Below are 17,750 nucleotides of genomic sequence, written 5' to 3' on the forward strand. Positions count from 1 at the left end.
CTGCGCTCCCAATGCAGGGGGCCCAGGTTCAATCCCTGGTCAGGGAAGTGGATCCCACATGCTGCAACTAAGAGTTCACATGCCGCAACTAAAAAAGACCCCGCATACCGCAAGTAAAAAAGATCCCACATGCCGCAATGAAGAACCTGCATGGGGCAACAAAGATCCCGCATGCGGCAACTAAGACATGGTGCAGCTAAATAAATAAATAAAAAGAGGTTGGCCTGAAAGCCTGACTGAGGCTGAAGGATCCGTTTCCCTCTACAACATCACCATGGATGTGACTTGGCTCTAAGGACTCCCATTCCATGTGTCTCTGTTTCACATTACAGATCCTATCAGAAGATAGGATACAATGGGTCCAACCTAGACCTGTTCTCCTCTGGGCCAACCACCTACCTCAGGGAAGATTTAAAGAACACAGATCTGGTTGCTGGGCCATGCTGCTGATTTGGGGGCAGCTCTCAGACAAGGAGCAATTGTGGGCTGGGTACCACCTACAGAGCTCCCTACCACAGGGCCCATCGTAAGCCATATTCACTAGCACAACATCTTAGAAGAGCTCTGGCTTGCAGGAGCCAACCCAAATCTTTGCCCCTGCTTATGAACTTCCTTATGTCACCCTGTTCTTATGTCCTTCAATGTCTTGACCAGAAAGAAACAATCTTTCCTGTGGCCAGCCATGATGACACCAAGAACCCAGAGAATGATAAACATGTCCTTACTTTTTCCTTAATACAGTCCTTCAGTGCAGACTGAATCAGACTTAGGTGGGAAGTCCCAAGGCCCTCCTTTCCCTGGCTTCCTCCCTCTTCTCTTTCTACTCCTCTGTTCTGAGCTTCCCTGGTGGCGCAGTGGTTGCAAGTCCGCCTGCCGATGCAGGGGACACGGGTTCGTGCCCTAGTCCGGGAATATCCCACATGCCGCGGAGCGGCTGGGCCCGTGAGCCATGGCCGCTGAGCCTGCGCGTCCGGAGCCTGTGCTCCTGTGCTCCGCAACGGGAGAGGCCACAACAGTGAGAGGCCCGCGTACCGCAAAAACAAAAACAAAAACAAAAACAAAAATACTCCTTGGTTCCCACCTATCACACCCCACCCCCACCCTCACCCTACCCACAGGCTTCAGGCTCCGGTTCCATTCTGACAGAGCCCCTTGTGGTCAATGTCTTAGAGACTGCATTCTCTTGGTGGTAGATGGAGCCTCCTTATAGCACTTCAAGTCTAGATAACTTTAGGTCTTGCAGATTCTTCAGAGTAAGACATCTGTAAGACAAACAGGGATTTATCCTGCTAATTCAAATCATCTCCCAGAATTCATTTTTTTAATTGAGGTATAGTTGATTGACAATATTATATTAGTTTCAGGTGTACAACATAGTGATTCACAATTTTTAAAGGTTATACTCCATTTACAGTTATAAAATATTGACTATATTCCCTGTGCTGTACAATATATCCTTGTAGCTTATTTATTTTACACAAAGTAGTTTGTACCTCTTAATCCCCTGCACCCATCTTGTCCCTCCCCCATTTCCTCTCCCTACTGGTAACCATTAGTTTTCTATATCCCAGAATTCATTTTTATTCTAAGAGACCCTCGCCACAAGAAGGGTTCCACAACGTATCATTCTTTTTATCCCCTCTTCAAGTCTGGGTGTGTGTCTTATGACTCCTACTTGGTGTCTGTACCTGTGAAACATGATACTAACTCAGTGCTGGGAGGAGTGACTAATGGCAGTATGTGTCACTCCATGCAGCAGCCTCTAAATTCTCTAAATTATGAGCCTAGATGGAGACTGTCACTCAGGAGCCATTATGTCCCATGGCAGAGGCTGAGGGAAAAACACTAATTGGTATTGGAGAGGAGGTGGGCAGGGCGTGTGGGGTAGGAATCTCTTAATCAGCGGCCCTGGTCCTATCCTAGAGAGAAGAATTTCTGGAATATGACAAAAGAAGTTATATCCAAATTAGTGGGTGATGGCTTCAAGATGAATAATATCTCAGCTATATTTGAGCTCCTGTTAAACATAGAAAATTATCCTACAAGAAGTAGCATTTAATCTGAGCTTTATTCTCTGCCAAGTGAGGCCATTTAAGGATATTTTAAAATGTTAAGCCTGCTAAAGTAGATTTGCCCTATTGGTGACAGTGGGAACAGATGAGAAAGTAATATGGCAAGGCAGGTCCCTGACTCCAAACCTGATCTTACTGTAGCATGGAAAGTCACCTTGGGTGAGGGAAGGTGAAGGCATGGGGTGGGGGGCCACACAGTCAGATGTGGAGTACTGCCAAGGGCCAGGTTTTGTTTTGAGTAGTGAGTTTATGGGTGCTTATTACATTATTAAAATTAACTAAATAAAAGTAAGTTATAAAGGAGGATGAGGGGTAGGGCAGAAGAGTCAGCCTTTAGCAACTACATGTTCCTATCTTTTAAATGGGATTTTTTTAATGTTTAGAAAATACTAGATTGATAAAAGAGTAAACATCTCTATAACCCTATTTTGTGTTGGATGTGAGAATTATAAACATTTCTCCCACCACCCCTCTAAATCCTGAAGGGGACCACAGTGGGGTTGGGGTGGGCATTTCCTAACTTAGAAAATGGCATTATAGTAGGCAGATCTTCTGTTTCATCAGCTCCCTCAATCCATTTGGTTAAAATATCCCTTTAAATATCTTCAAAAGTGTTTCCACACAAATATTTTCCATGATGTGAGTCTCAGTAATGAGCAAAGTGAGGTGAATGGACCCAGATCCTGGAACTCTCATGAGCTTGCTATTTAGGAATGATTAGGAAAGACTGGAACACCAGTTATTAAATGACTACATGAATGTAAAGGAGGGTGCTTTCACTCCATTCAAGCAAGAAAAAAGTAAAGGGCATTTGATGAGTGACAAGTAAAGTGTGGGGCCAATAATAAACTGCACCTCCCTGGCAAGTCACCTGGACAAACGTGCATTTCGTCTAAGGTGTGCCAGGCCCAGGCTGGGTGCTGAAAAGGTTGCAAACATGAATAAGGAGTGGTGCCTGCCCTCAAGGAGTTTGGAGTCTCACTGGGGAGATAGGTGTCTACACGGATAGCTATTTTATACAAAAACACAGAATTTGACCAGGAATTAAAAAGTGGGGGGTGGGGGGTGGGGAGATGGGGGAAGACAATGAATGCACAGTGAGAAGGGAAAGGACTAGTTTAGAAATTTGAGTCACCTTATGCTGGGGCCCAGAGGAAAAGCCAGGGAGAGCCTCATCTGAGAAGTCCATGAGTGAGGGGCTTGGAGAAGAGAGACAGGGATACCACATGCTCGAAGGCTTAGAAAGGGTGGATGAGAAGCAACGAAAACAAGAGACATGAGGAAGGGCAGCCTCTAAATCTGAATCACACTCTGGGCTTCCCAGAAGGCCCAAGGGTCCCTAAGAATGAAGTTAACATGGCCAAAATGATAGGAGGGTCAGGCATAGATGCTGGGAAAGACGAAAGGCTGCATCTGTCCTGGGACCCACCACCTGGGAGGCTGTCTGTGAAGGGGAAGCTCTGGTGCAGGGTAGGAGGCTCCCTGGTTGGAGAGGCAAATCAGGGTCTGGGTCAAGATACTTGTAGGAAGGTGCTGCTTGGGATGTGTGAAAGTACAGCCATCAGACTGTAGTGGCCAGGGACATGGTCTGGAATCCAACTTTTGCATTTATGTCTCATATCTTCCACTTTCTAACTCCTTAATCTTGGATTAAAATTTAAACTCTGTTCCTCAGATTTCTTTTCTGTAAAATGTGGACAATAAAATCACCTACCTCTTAGAGCTGAGATGAGCAGGAAATGAGTTGACAACTACTAGCATATAGTTAGCCCTCATCAGTGTTAGCTAGGATTAGCCTCTAGGCACTCAGCCTCAGTGCCCCACACCTGCCCGTCATCTCTCTATCCCCACATTCCATTTAATCCAGGGACAATTCATTCAATTGGTCAAAACGTGTACTACTGAGGCAGTGGGTTGGGGCTCTGTCTTCCTATGGGTCCACTAACACTTCTTGGCTCTACATCAGAGATGAAGCACACCTCCAGCACAGACCCCACCCTGGTGGGGAGCAGACAGCCACTGGAAAACAGGTGCCCTCGGTCTTGAGGGAGGCCCTATAGGAAAGCAGCTGTGGGCAGGGGCCTCATCCCCCATTGAACCCCACCACCACACCCACCATTCTTTAATTTTCTAAAAGAAGGAGACACTAAATATTTTCAATCACATTTTCAATATTTTCTTCTTCCCAATCAAGTAATTGATTTTTTATGGTCTCTGTGCAGTCAAACCTCTCCGCTAATGATAATCTGTATTTGCAGCTGCTCCCCATGCTAGCATCACTGCCTTAGCTCCACCTCAGATCATCAGGCATTAGATTTTCATAAGGAGTGCACAACCTAGATCCCTCTCACGCACAGTTCACAGCAGGGCGCTCCTATGAGAATCTAATGCCGCCGCTGATCTGACAGGAGGCAGCACTCAGGCAGTAATGGGAGAAATGGGGGGCAGCTGTAAATATAGATGAAGCTTCGCTCGCTTGCCCACTGCTCACCTCCTTCTGGGTGGCCTGGTTCCTAACAGGCCACGGACCGGTACTAATCCATGGCTCGGGGGTTGGGGACTCCTGTTCTAGTTCTACCTTCTCTCTGTTATTTTCCTTTACCTTCACATCCTATGTATTAAACTTTATTCTTTAGAAAACTATTTGCTTCTATATTTTAGGCTTTCTATTAAAAAAAATCTTGTAAAGATCTACCCTTTCTTTTCTTTTCTTGTATATTCCTTTAAAATGTTACTTGTTTAGATATTTTCAGTCTTAATATTTTCTGTTGAATTTAATTTTAGCTTAATCTTTTATTCTTAAGGTTTAAAAAGAAAAGCAACTTTGTTATTAACTGTATCAGTTATGTTTCAGAGCAGGAATGTGGCAGATTGTACTTCCTAAAAATGGCCACAATATTTCCATCCCACACGCTCTTCTAGAACTTTGCCACTCTTCCATCAAGAGGTTGTATCTAAGTCTCCTCCCCTTGAACCTGAGAGGGTTGAACGTGGGTGGGTCTTTGTGACTGTCTCGACTACTACAGTATGGCAGAAGTGATGCTACAGACTTCTGAAGGTAAGTAATAAAGATGATCTCTCTCTCTCTCTCTCTCTCTCTCTCACACACACACACACACACACACACACATACACACACACACTCATCCTTGGAACCCAACCACTGTGCTGTGAGGAGAGGCCCACGGGTATAGGAAGAGGCAACTCAGCTGACAGCCAGCACCAATTTGCCCTCTATATGAGTGAGTCCTCTTGAAAGTGCATAGTTAGCCTTCAGTAGAACCCTTCCAATGAGGTTTCCTTGCCAAGTCCTGCCCAAATCACAGATTTGTGAGCAAAATAAATGATTGTTGCTGCTTTAACAATTTTTTTAAAAATATTTATTTATTTATTTGGCTGTGTCAGGTCTTAGTTGCAGCATGCAGGATCTTCGTTGCGGCACACGGGATCTTTCATTGTGGCCCGCAGGATCTCTAGTTGTGGTGCACGGAGATGCAGAAGTGTAGCTGTTGAATCAAAGAAAATTCTTACTGTTTTTCTTGATTTTTAAAGCCATTTTTAATGTTTAAAAATTCGAACAAGGAGTTATATAAAGTAAAATGTAGAAATCCCTCCACAGCACTTCCCCAGAGTTAAATACTCCTAACAGTTTGATGTGTGTCCTTCAAGGCCTTCCTGTACGAATATGCAAACACACACACCAGAAACACATACACATAAATTGTTTGTTTTTCAAAAATGGGATCATTTTATGTATATATTGTTCTGTGCTGCTTTTAAACTTAACAATATTTTAAAAACTTAAATGTATAATAATAGCATTATCACAAATAACTCTCTCTGTTTAGATACACTTCATTCTTTTTTAATGCCAATATGAATATTATTAAGCTTTTGCCTGTCTGAAGGGTAAAAATCTTCATCTCTTACATCTCATTGTTTGATTTTCATTTATCTTATTAACAATGAGGTTGAACATCTTTTATCTCTTTATCATTTGTATTGTTCCTTCTTTAAGTTGCCTGTCATATCCTCTGGCTATCTTTCTACTGGGTTGTCTTTTTAAATTTATTTGTAGGTATTAAGCCATGTCTATTAAATATATAGAGATTTTTTTTCTCCAAGACTGTCCTTTGTTTTAAATTTTATGAAGGCTTTTGTCAAACATTTAAAATTTTCATATAGACAAACTTGCCAATTTTTTTCTTCCAAGTTTTATTTCATGCTTGCAAAGACCTTCCTCATGCCAAGATTATAAAAGTATTCTCCCATACAATTTTCTTTTGCCATTTTATAGTTTTAGGTTTGTTATATTTTTTTAATATGTCTGTAATTTACTTTTGAATATCTTATAAAATATGTATTCTACTTTTTCCTCTTCAGGTCTACCCTGTTCTCTCAATGCCATTTATTCAATAATCAAATTTCTGTCATTACTGTGACAATTTGTCTTTTATCATATTCTAAATTCCATATATATGTGAGTTGGTTTCTTAATTATTCCACTGATTTATTTGGGTATCTCTTGTTCAAACACTACATTATTTTAATAGGTTTTGATATTTAATAGCGCATTAGTCATAATTTTTAAAATTCTCTTGATTATTCTCTCATATTCTTCCAAACATACTTCAGAAATAATTTGTTAAATTGCACCCCAATTCCTAAAAAACCCCACACCTTATTGGCATTACTTTTTTTTGTATTCATGGATACCTTCCCCTACTACTTATGATAATACTACACCATGTACTCTAGATTTATAATATGTTCTGATATTAAACAGCATGACCCACCCATCCTTATTCTTTTCAAAAAGCATCTTAACTGCTCTTGGTTCTTTGCATTTTCATAAATACCTCATGATCAACTTATCAAGAACTCCAAAAAACATTATTTTGTTTGTTTTCACTATCAATGCATTTGGGGAAGTCTGTTATCGTAAAATTTCTTAATTTTCAATACATGAAAATGATAGATTGCCCCACTTAATTTAAGCTTTGTATAATGTCTCTCAATAAAATGTTATCAATTTCTTTATATTTTACTTTTTTGTTATATTTATACTTCAGTACTTCATATTTTTGTTTTTGGAAAATGATTGAATTTTTAAAATTCTGCTTTGTTTTCTTATCCTGTTACGTTTCATTTTCTAACTCATTCTTGCTGATATATAGAAAAATAGATTTTTATATGTTTACTTTGTATCAAGAAACTTTTATAAAGTCTCATAATTTCTCATAATTCATCTATTTATTCCTTTGGATATTTTCCTGTACATAATCATGTCATCTCTGCATTTTTTATTGGCACTGCATTAAATTTACAGATTAATTTGGGGAGAACTAACTGTGGCAGCTATGGAGGTGTGCCCCTTAAGTTTTGCTTCAGGAAAGAACATGCTGTACAGCTGCATGGAGTGCAGATATAGCTGAGCCTCCAGCTGTTAGCACCTTTAAGGTTCACCTCAGCTTTCAAGCCAAGGCCATGCCTTTTCCAGGGAGGCTCCCACCAGTGACTGAGTACAGAGGGGGTATCAGGGTATCAGGCCATGTCTTCCCAGGGCAAGACTCTTGTAATGCGCATTTTTTGCTCTGGAACTCATCACTGGATTGACTGAAACCCTGTCAGATATGCATTGCAGGCTGACGCTCTCCTGCCTCTCTTTTATCTGTCACATATGTTACTCCCAAATAAACCCTGTGTACTCCTAACTCCATCTCAATGTCTGCTTCACAGAGAACCCACTGACACAGACACATTGACATATTTATAATATTGAGTCTTTCCAACCAAAAAAGCATATCTCCCCACTTATTCTATTTTTTAATGTCCTTCAGGAAATTTTTATAGTTTTCTTCATATTCATCTTACACATTCTTGAGTTTGTTACTAAATTTTTACAAAATTTCTCTCTTTTTTGCTGAAGTAAATGAGATCTTTTATTCACAGTTTTATTTATATATTTTGATGCTATATAGTAGGGCACAAGAGTTTATAACTGTTATATCTTTTTTTTTTAATTTAGTTTTGACTGCATTGGGTCTTCGTTGCTGTGCGCGGGCTTTCTCTAGCTGTGGCGAGCAGGGGCTACTTCTCATTGCGGTGTACGGGCTTCTCATTGCAGTGGCTTCCCTTGTTGCAGATCATAGCCTCTAGGTGCGTGGGCTCCAGTAGTTGTGGCTCATGGGCTCTAGAGTGCAGGCTCAGTAGTTGTGGCGCATGGGCTTAGTTGCTCCAAGGCATGTGGGATCTTCCTGGATCAGGGCTTGAACCTGTGTCCCCTGTGTTGGCAGGCAGATTCTTAACCACTGTGCCACCAGGGAAGTCCCTGTTACATCTTTTCATTGTCATTCATTTCTAAATCATTTTCCTTTTGGATTCCTCAAAACAAACAAACATAAAAGCAAATAATAACAACAACAAAAACCTACTTCCATCAGTAGGAGAATGGATAAACAAACGGTGGTATGTTCAAACAATGGCATGTTAGTCAGTGATTACCAAAAAAATGAATAAACTATTGATACATGCAAAACATGGAGTGGATAACTCTAACAGACATTGTGTTGAGCAAAAGAAGTCAGACACAAAACAGTATTTACTGAATTATTCCATGTCTATGAAGTTCAAGAGCAGGCAAAACTAATCTATTGGGATAGAATTGAGAAAAGTGGTTACCCCAATTGGAAAGGGGCACAAGGGAACTTTCTGGGGGATATAAATGTTCTATATCTTGATGGGGGTATAGAGTCATTAAACTGTACACTTAAGAGCTGCTCCTTTTACTGTATGTGAATAATAGCTCCATAAATAAAACACTTTTATTTGGTTGGAGGACTCTGCTTTTCTTGCTGATCCTCCACCTAAATAAATGACTACCTCACTGTCAAACCCAGAACCCAAGAGTCAACCTTGATTCCTTCCTCTCCCTTCTGCCCGATGTGTACCTAAGCACCCATATATGTCCATTATAGACTAGCTCCTAAACTGCTGTTGATTCTGAAAGCTTCTCCTTTCCTGTTGCTAACAGGGTTCAGGCCTCATGCACTTCTCTCACCTGAATTACTACAGCAGCCTCCTTCCTAACTGACCTCCCCTCCAGGTCACCTTCCATACAGGAGGCAGACTGATTTTTCTAAAATAAAACCTGCATCTCCTACGCAGCTTAAACCTCTTCAAAGGCATCTTACGGCCCTAGGGATAGAGTCCAGATGCTAAACATGCTTTAAAAGGTCCTCTAGAGAGAGATTGGTTCAAGATGGCGGAGTAGAAGGACGTGCTCTCACTCCCTCTTGCGAGAGCACCGGAGTCACAACTAACTGCCGAACGATCATCGACAGGAAGACACTGGAACTCACCAAAAAAGATACCCCACATCCGAAGACAAAGGAGAAGCCACAATGAGATGGTAGGAGGCACACAATCACAATAAAATCAAATCCCGTAACTGCTGGGTGGGTGACTCACAAACTGGAGAAGATTTATACCACAGAAGTCCACCCACTGGAGTGAAGGTTCTGAGGCCCACATCAGGCTTCCCAACCTGGGGGTCCGGAAACAGGAGGAGGAATTCCTAGAGAATCAGACTTTGAAGGCTAGTGGGATTTGATTGCAGGACTTTGACAGGACTGGGGGAAACAGAGACTCCACTCTTGGAGGGCACACACAAAGTAGTGTGCGCACTGGGACCCAGGGAAAGGAGCAGTGACCCCATAGGAGACTGAACCAGACCTACCTGCTAGTGTTGGAGGGTCTCCTGCAGAGGCAGGGGGTGGGGTGGCTGTGTCTCACCGTGAGGACAAGGACACTGGCAGCAGAAGTTATGGGAAGTACTCCTTGGTGTGAGCCCTCCCAGAGTCTGCCATTACCCCAACCAAAGAGCCCAGGTAGGCTCCAGTGTTGGGTTGCCTCAGGCAAAACAACCAACAGGGAGGGAACCCAGCCCCACCCATCAGCAGACAAGCAGATTAAAGTTTTACTGAGCTCTGCCCACCAGAGCAACAGCCAGCTCTACCCACCACCAGTCCCTTCCATCAGGAAACTTGCACAAGCCTCTTAGAACTACAATCCTGCAGCCTGTGGAACAAAAACCACATTCACAGAAAGATAGAAAAGATGAAAAGGCAGAGGGCTATGTACCAGATGAAGGAACAAGATAAAACAACTAAATGAAGTGGAGATAGGCAACCTTCCAGAAAAAGAATTCAGAATAATGATAGTGAAGATGATCCAGGACCTCAGAAAAACAACGGAGGCAAAGATCGAGAAGATGTAAGAAATGTTTAACAAAGACCTAGAAGAATTAAAGAACAAACAAACAGAGTGAACAATACAATAACTGAAATGAAAACTACACTAGAAGGAATCAATAGCAGAATAACTGAGGCAGAAGAACAGATAAGTGACCTGGAAGACAGAATGGTGGAATTCACTGCTGCGGAACAGAATAAAGAAAAAAGAATTAAAAGAAATGAAGACAGCCTAAGAGACCTCTGGGACAACATTAAACATGACAACATTTGCATTATAGGGGTCTCAGAAGGAGAGAGAGAGAAAGGACCCGAGAAAATATTTGAAGAGATTATAGTCGAAAACTTCCCTAACATGGGAAAGGGAGTAGCCACCCAATCCAGGAAGCACAGAGAGTCCCATACAGGATAAACCCAAGGAGAAACACACTGAGACACACAGTAATCAAATTGGCAAAAATTAAAGACAAAGAAAAAGTATTGAAAGCAGCAAGGGAAAAACAACATACAAGGGAACTCCCGTAAGGTTAACAGCTGATTTCTCAGCAGAAACTCTACAAGCCAGAAGAGAGTGGCATGACATATTTAAAGTGATGAAAGGGAAGAACTACAACCAAGATTACTCCACCTGGCAAGGATCTCATTCAGATTTGATGGAGAAATCAAAAGCTTTACAGACAAGCAAAAGCTAAGAGAATTCAGCACCACCAAACCAGCTCTACAACAAATGCTAAAGGAACTTCTCTAAGTGGGAAACGTAACAGAAGAAAAGGACCTACAAAAAACCCCAAACAGGGCTTCCCTGGTGGCGCAGTGGTTGAGAGTCCACCTACCGATGCACAGGACTCAGGTTTGTGCCCCGGTCCGGGAAGATCCCACATGCCACGGAGTGGCTGGGCCCATGAGCCATGGCCGCTGAGCCTGTGCATCTGGAGCCTGTGCTCCCCAATGGGAGAGGCCACAGCAGTGAGAGGCCCGTGTACCGAAAAAAAAAAAAAAAAAAAACCAAACAATTAAGAAAATGGTAATAGGAACATACATATCGATAATTACCTTAAACATGAATGGATTAAATGCTCCAACCAAAAGACACAGGCTTGTTGAATGGATACAAAAACAAGACCTGTATATATGCTGTCTACAAGAGACCCACTTCAGGCCTAGGGACAGATACAGACTGAAAGTGAGAGGATGGAAACTCACATTCCATGCAAATGGAAATCAAAAGAAAGCTGGAGTAGCAATACTCATACCAGATAAAATAGACTTTAAAATAAAGAATGTTACAAGAGACAAGGAAGGACGCTACATAATGATCAAGGGATCAATCCAAGAAGAAGATATAACAATTATAAATACATATGGGGCTTCCATGGTGGCTCAGTGGTTGAGAGTCCGCCTGCCGATGCAGGGGACACGGGTTCGTGCCCTGGTCCGGGAAGATCCCACATGCTGCAGAGCAGCTGGGCCTGTGAGCCATGGCCGCTGAGCCTGTGCATCTGGAGCCTGTGCTCCACAACGGGAGAGGCCACAACAGTGAGAGGCCCATGTAACGCAAAAATAAATAAATAAATATATGCACCCAACATAGGAGCACCTCAATACATAAGGCAACTGCTAACAGCTATAAAAGAGGAAATCGACAGTAACATAATAATAGTGGGGGACTTTAACACCTCACTTACACCAATCGACAGATCATCTGAGCAGAAAATTAATAAGGAAACACAACCTTTAAATGACACAATAGACCAGATAGATTTAATTGATATTTATACGACATTCCATCCAAAAACAGCAGATTTCACTTTCTTCTCGAGTGTGCATGGAACATTCTCCAGGATAGATCACATCATGGGTCACAAATCAAGCCTCAGTAAATTTAAGAAAACTGAAATCATATCAAGCATCTTTTCTGACCACAACGCTATGAGATTAGAAATCAATTACAGGGGGAAAAAATGTAAAAAACACAAACACATGGTGGCTAAACAGTATGTTACTAAATAACCAAGAGATCACTGAAGACATCAAAGAGGAAATCAAAAAATACCTAGAGACAAATGACAATGAAAACATGACATTCCAAAACCTATGGGATGCAGCAAAAGCAGTTCTAAGAGGGAAGTTTATAGCAATACAAGCCTACTTCAAGAAACAAGAAAAATCTCAAATAAACAATCTAACCTTACACCTAAGGGAACAAGAGAAAGAAGAACAAACAAAACCCAAAGTTAGCAGAAGGAAAGAAATCATAAAGATCAGAGCAGAAATAAATGAAATAGAAACAAAGAAAACAGTAGCAAAGATCAATGAAACTAAAAGCTGGGTCTTTGAGAAGATAAACAAAATTGATAAACCACTAGTCAGACTTAACAAGAAAAAGAAGGAGAGGACTCAAATCAACAAAATTAGAAATGAAAAAGGAGAAGTTACAAGAGACACCGCAGAAATACAGAGCATCCTAAGAGACTACTACAAGCAACTCTATGCCAATAAAATGGACAACCTGGAAGAAATGGACAAATTCATAGAAAGGTATAACCTTCCAAGACTGAACCAGGAAGAAATAGAGAATATGAACAGTCCAATCACAAGTAATGAAATTGAAACTGTAATTAAAAATCTTCCAACACACAAAAGTCCAGGACCAGTTGGCTTCACAGGTGAATTCCATCAAACATTTAGAGAAGAGCTAACACCCATCCTTCTCAAACTCTTCCAAAAATTGCAGAGGAAGGAACACTCCCAAACTCATTCTATGAGGCCACCATCACCCTGATACCAAAACCAAACAAAGATACTACAAAAAAAGAAAGTTACAGACCAATATCACTGATGAATATAGATGCAAAAATCCTCAACAAAATACTAGCAAACAGAATCCAACAACACACTAAAAGGATCATACACCATGATCAAGTGGGATTTATCCCAGGGATGCAAGGATTCTTCGATATACGCAAATCAATCAATGTGATACACCATATTAACAAACTGAAGAATAAAAACCATATGATCCTCTCAATAGATGCAGAAAAAGCTTTTGACAAAATTCAACACCCATTTATGATAAAAAAAAAACTCTCCAGAAAGTGGGCATAGAGGGAACCTACCTCAAGATAATAAAGGCCATATATGAAAAACCCACAGCAAACATCATTCGCAATGGTGAAAAACTGAAACCATTTCCTCTAAGATCAGGAACAAGACAAGGATGTCCACTCTCACCACTATTATTCAACATAGTTTTGGAAGTGCTAGCCATGGCAATCAGAGAAGAAAAAGAAATAAGAGGAATACAAATTGGAAAAGAAGAAGTAAAACTGTCACTGTTTGCAGAGCACATGATACTATACATAGAGAATCCTAAAGATGCCACCAGAAAACTACTAGAGGTAATCAACGAATTTGGTAAAGCTGCAGGATACAAAATTAATGCAAAGAAATCTCTTGCACTCCTATACACTAATGATGAAAAATCTGAAAGAGAAATTAAGGAAACACTCCCATTTACCATTGCAACAAAAAGTGTAAAATACCTAGGAATAAACCTACTTAGGGAGACAAAAGACCTGTATGCAGAAAAGTATAAGACTTTGCTGAAAGAAATTAAAGATGACACAAATAGATGGAGAGATATACCATTTTCTTGGATTGGAAGAACCAATATTGTGAAAATGACTATACCACCCAAAGCAATCTACAGATTCAATGCAATCCCTATCAAATTACCAATGGCATTTTTTACAGAACTAGAACAAAAAATCCTAAAATTTGTATGGAGACACAAAAGACCCCGAATAGCTAAAGCAGTCTTGAGGGGAAAAAACACAGCTGAAAGAATCAGACTCCCTGACTTCAGACTATACTACAAAGCTACAGTAATCAAGACAATATGGTACTGGCACAAAAACAGAAATATAGATCAATGGAAAAGCATAGAAAGCCCAGAGATAAACCCATGCACCTATGGTTAACTAATCTATGACAAAGGAGGCAAGGATATACAATGGAGAAAAGACAGTCTCTTCAATAAGTGGTGCTGGGAAAACTGGACAGCTACATGTAAAAGAATGAAATTAGAACTCTCCCTAACACCATACACAAAAATAAACTCAAAATGGATTTGAGACCTAAATGTAAGACTGGACACTATAAAACTCTTAGAGGAAAACATAGGAAGAACACTCTTTGACATAAATCACAGCAAGATCTTTTTTGATCCACCTCCTAGAGAAATGGAAATAAAAACAAAAATAAACAAATGGGACCTAATGAAACTTTAAAACTTTTGCAAAGCAAAGGAAACTACAAACAAGACAAAAAGACAACTCTCAGAATGGGAGCAAATATTTGCAAATGGATCAACGGACAAAGGACTAATCTCCAAAATATATAAACAGATCATGCAGCTTAATATTAAAAAAACAAACAATGCAATCCAAAAATGGGCAGAAGACCTAAATAGACATTTCTCCAAAGAAGACATACAGATGGCCAAGAAGAACATGAAAAGCTGCTCAACATCACTAATTATTAGAGAAACGCAAATCAAAACTACAATGAGATATCATCTCACACCAGTTAGAATGGGCATCATCAGAAAATCTACAAACAACAAATGCTAGAGAGGGTGTGGAGGAAAGGGAACCCTCTTGCACTGTTGGTGGGAATGTAAATTGATACAGCCACTGTGGAGAACAGTATGGAGGTTCCTTAAAAAACTAAAAATAGAATTACCATATGACCCAGCAATCCCACTACTGGGCATATACCGTGAGAAAACCATAATCCAAAAAGACACATGCACCCCAATGTTCACTGCAGCACTATTTACAATAGCCAGGACATGGAAGCAACCTAAGTGTCCATCAACAGATGAATGGACAATATATACAATGGAATATTACTCAGCCATAAAATGAAACGAAATTGAGTTATTTGTAGTGAGGTGGATGGACCCAGAGACTGTCATACAGAGTGAAGTAAGTCAGAAAGAGAAAAACAAATATCGTATATTAACATATATACATGGAACCTAGAAAAATGGTACAGATGAACCGGTTTGCAGGGCAGAAATTGAGACACAGATGTAGAGAACAAACATATGGACACCAAGGGGGGAAAGTGGCAGGGGGTGGGGTGGGTGATGGTGTGATGAATTGAGAGATTGGGATTGACATATATAAAATAATATGTATTAAATGGATAACTAATAAGAACCTGCTGTATAAAAACAAATAAAATAAAATTCAAACAAAAGGTCCTCTATGATCCTGAGTCTGCAGCCTGACCCCACTTCCCCACTTCCTAGCCTCTTTTACACCTTATGCTCCAGCCATCATGGCTTTCTGTCAGTTCCCTGAATCCTTCTCTCTCCTCCACCCCTCTTTCTCTTACCTTCTGGCCTTTTCACATGCTATCCCTTTGCCTAGAACATTCTCCCCACGCAACTTTTCCTTTTTTCTTGGCTAACATTTTACTCAACTTTCTGGTTTCAATTAGAATGTCACTTCCTTGAGGAAGCTTCCCCCAAATTTCTTGGCTAGATAACTACCTTCTGCCTCATTCTATGATCCCAAACCACCCTCTCCTTCCCCTAGTTTCACATGCATCACACATTTCTGTAATAATCTATTGAAGTATTGATAAGCTAAGTCCTCAATAAATAAATGAGTGAAGGAGAGCAAGGATTAGAAGAAAAGAGCTAGTCATAAAATTTTGGTCATGGGTTGGATAGGGAGGGTAAGAGGGAGACGCAAGAAGGAGGGGATATGGGGATATATGTACATGTATAGCTGATTCACTTTGTTATACAGAAGAAACTAACACAACAATGTAAAGCAATTATGCTCCAATAAAGATGTTAAAAAAAAATTTAGGTCATGGACGTCAGAGTATACTATGAAGCTACAGTCATCAAAACAGTATAGTAATGGCACAAAAACAGACATATAGATCAATGAAACAGGATAGAAAGCTTAGAAATAAACCCATGCACTTATCTACGACAAAGGAGGCAAGAATATACAATGGAGAAAAGACAGTCTTTTCAGTAAGTGCTGCTGGGAAAACTGAACAGCTACATGTAAAATAATGAAGTTAGAACATTCTGTAACACCATATACAAAAATAAACTTGAGATGGATCAAAGATCTAAATGTAAGATCAGATACTATAAAACTCCCAGAGGAAAACATAGGCAGAACACTCTTTGACATAAATCACAGTGATATTTTCTTTTGATCCAACTCCTACAGTAATGGAATTTTTTTTAAAAAAGGGACCTAATTAAACTTAAAAGCTTTTGCACAGCAAAGGAAACCATAAACGAAACAAAAAAGACAACTTATGGATTGGGAGAAAATATTTGCAAATAATGCTACTGACAAGGGATTAATTTCCAAAATATACAAACAGCTCATACAACTTAATATAAAAAATACAAAACAATTTTAAAAATGGGCAGAAGAGGAACTTCCCTGGTGGTCCAGTTGTTAAGACTCCATACTTCCACTGAAGGGGGCACAGGTTCAATCCCTGGTTGGGGAACTAAGATCCCATATGCTGTGTGGCGTGGTCAAAAAAAAAAAATGGGCAGAAGACCTAAATAGATATTTCTCCAAAGAAGACATACAGGTGGCCAACAGGCACACGAAAAGATGCTCAGTATCACCAATTATTAGAGAAATGCAAATCAAAACTACAATGAAGTATCACCTCACACCAGTCAGAATAGCCATCATTAAAAAGTCTACAAATAATAAATGCTGGAGAGAGTGTGGAGAAAAAGGAACCCTCCTACACTGTTGATAGGAATGTAGATTGGTGCAGCCACTATGGAGAACAGTATGGAGGTTCCTTAGAAAACTAAAAATAGAGTTGCCATCTGATCCTGCAATCGTGCTCCTGGGCATTTATGTGGAGAAAACTCTAATTTGAAAAGATACATGCACCCCAATGTTTATAGCAGCATTATTTACAATAGCTAAGACATGGAAGCAACCTATGTGTCCACTGACAGATAAATGCATAAAGAAGATGTGGTACATATATACAATGGAATATTACTCAGCCACAAAACAGAATGAAGTAAAAAAAAGAATGAAATACTGCCATTTGTATGGACCTAGAGATTATCACACTAAGTGAAGTAAGTCAGAGAAAGACAAATATCATATGATATCATTTATATGTGGAATCTAAAAAAATGATACAAATGAACTTATTTACAAAACAGGAAAAGACTCACAGACATAAAAAACAAACTAATGGTTACCAAAGGGGATAAGGCAGAGATAAATTAGGAGTTTGGGATTAACATCTACACACTATTATATATAAAATAGATAAACAATAAGGATCTACTGTACAGCACAGGGAATTATATTCAGTATCTTGTAATAACCTCTAGTGGAAAAGA

This window comes from Orcinus orca, chromosome 13 (genome assembly GCF_937001465.1).
Source record: "Orcinus orca chromosome 13, mOrcOrc1.1, whole genome shotgun sequence".
NCBI lineage: Eukaryota > Metazoa > Chordata > Mammalia > Artiodactyla > Delphinidae > Orcinus > Orcinus orca.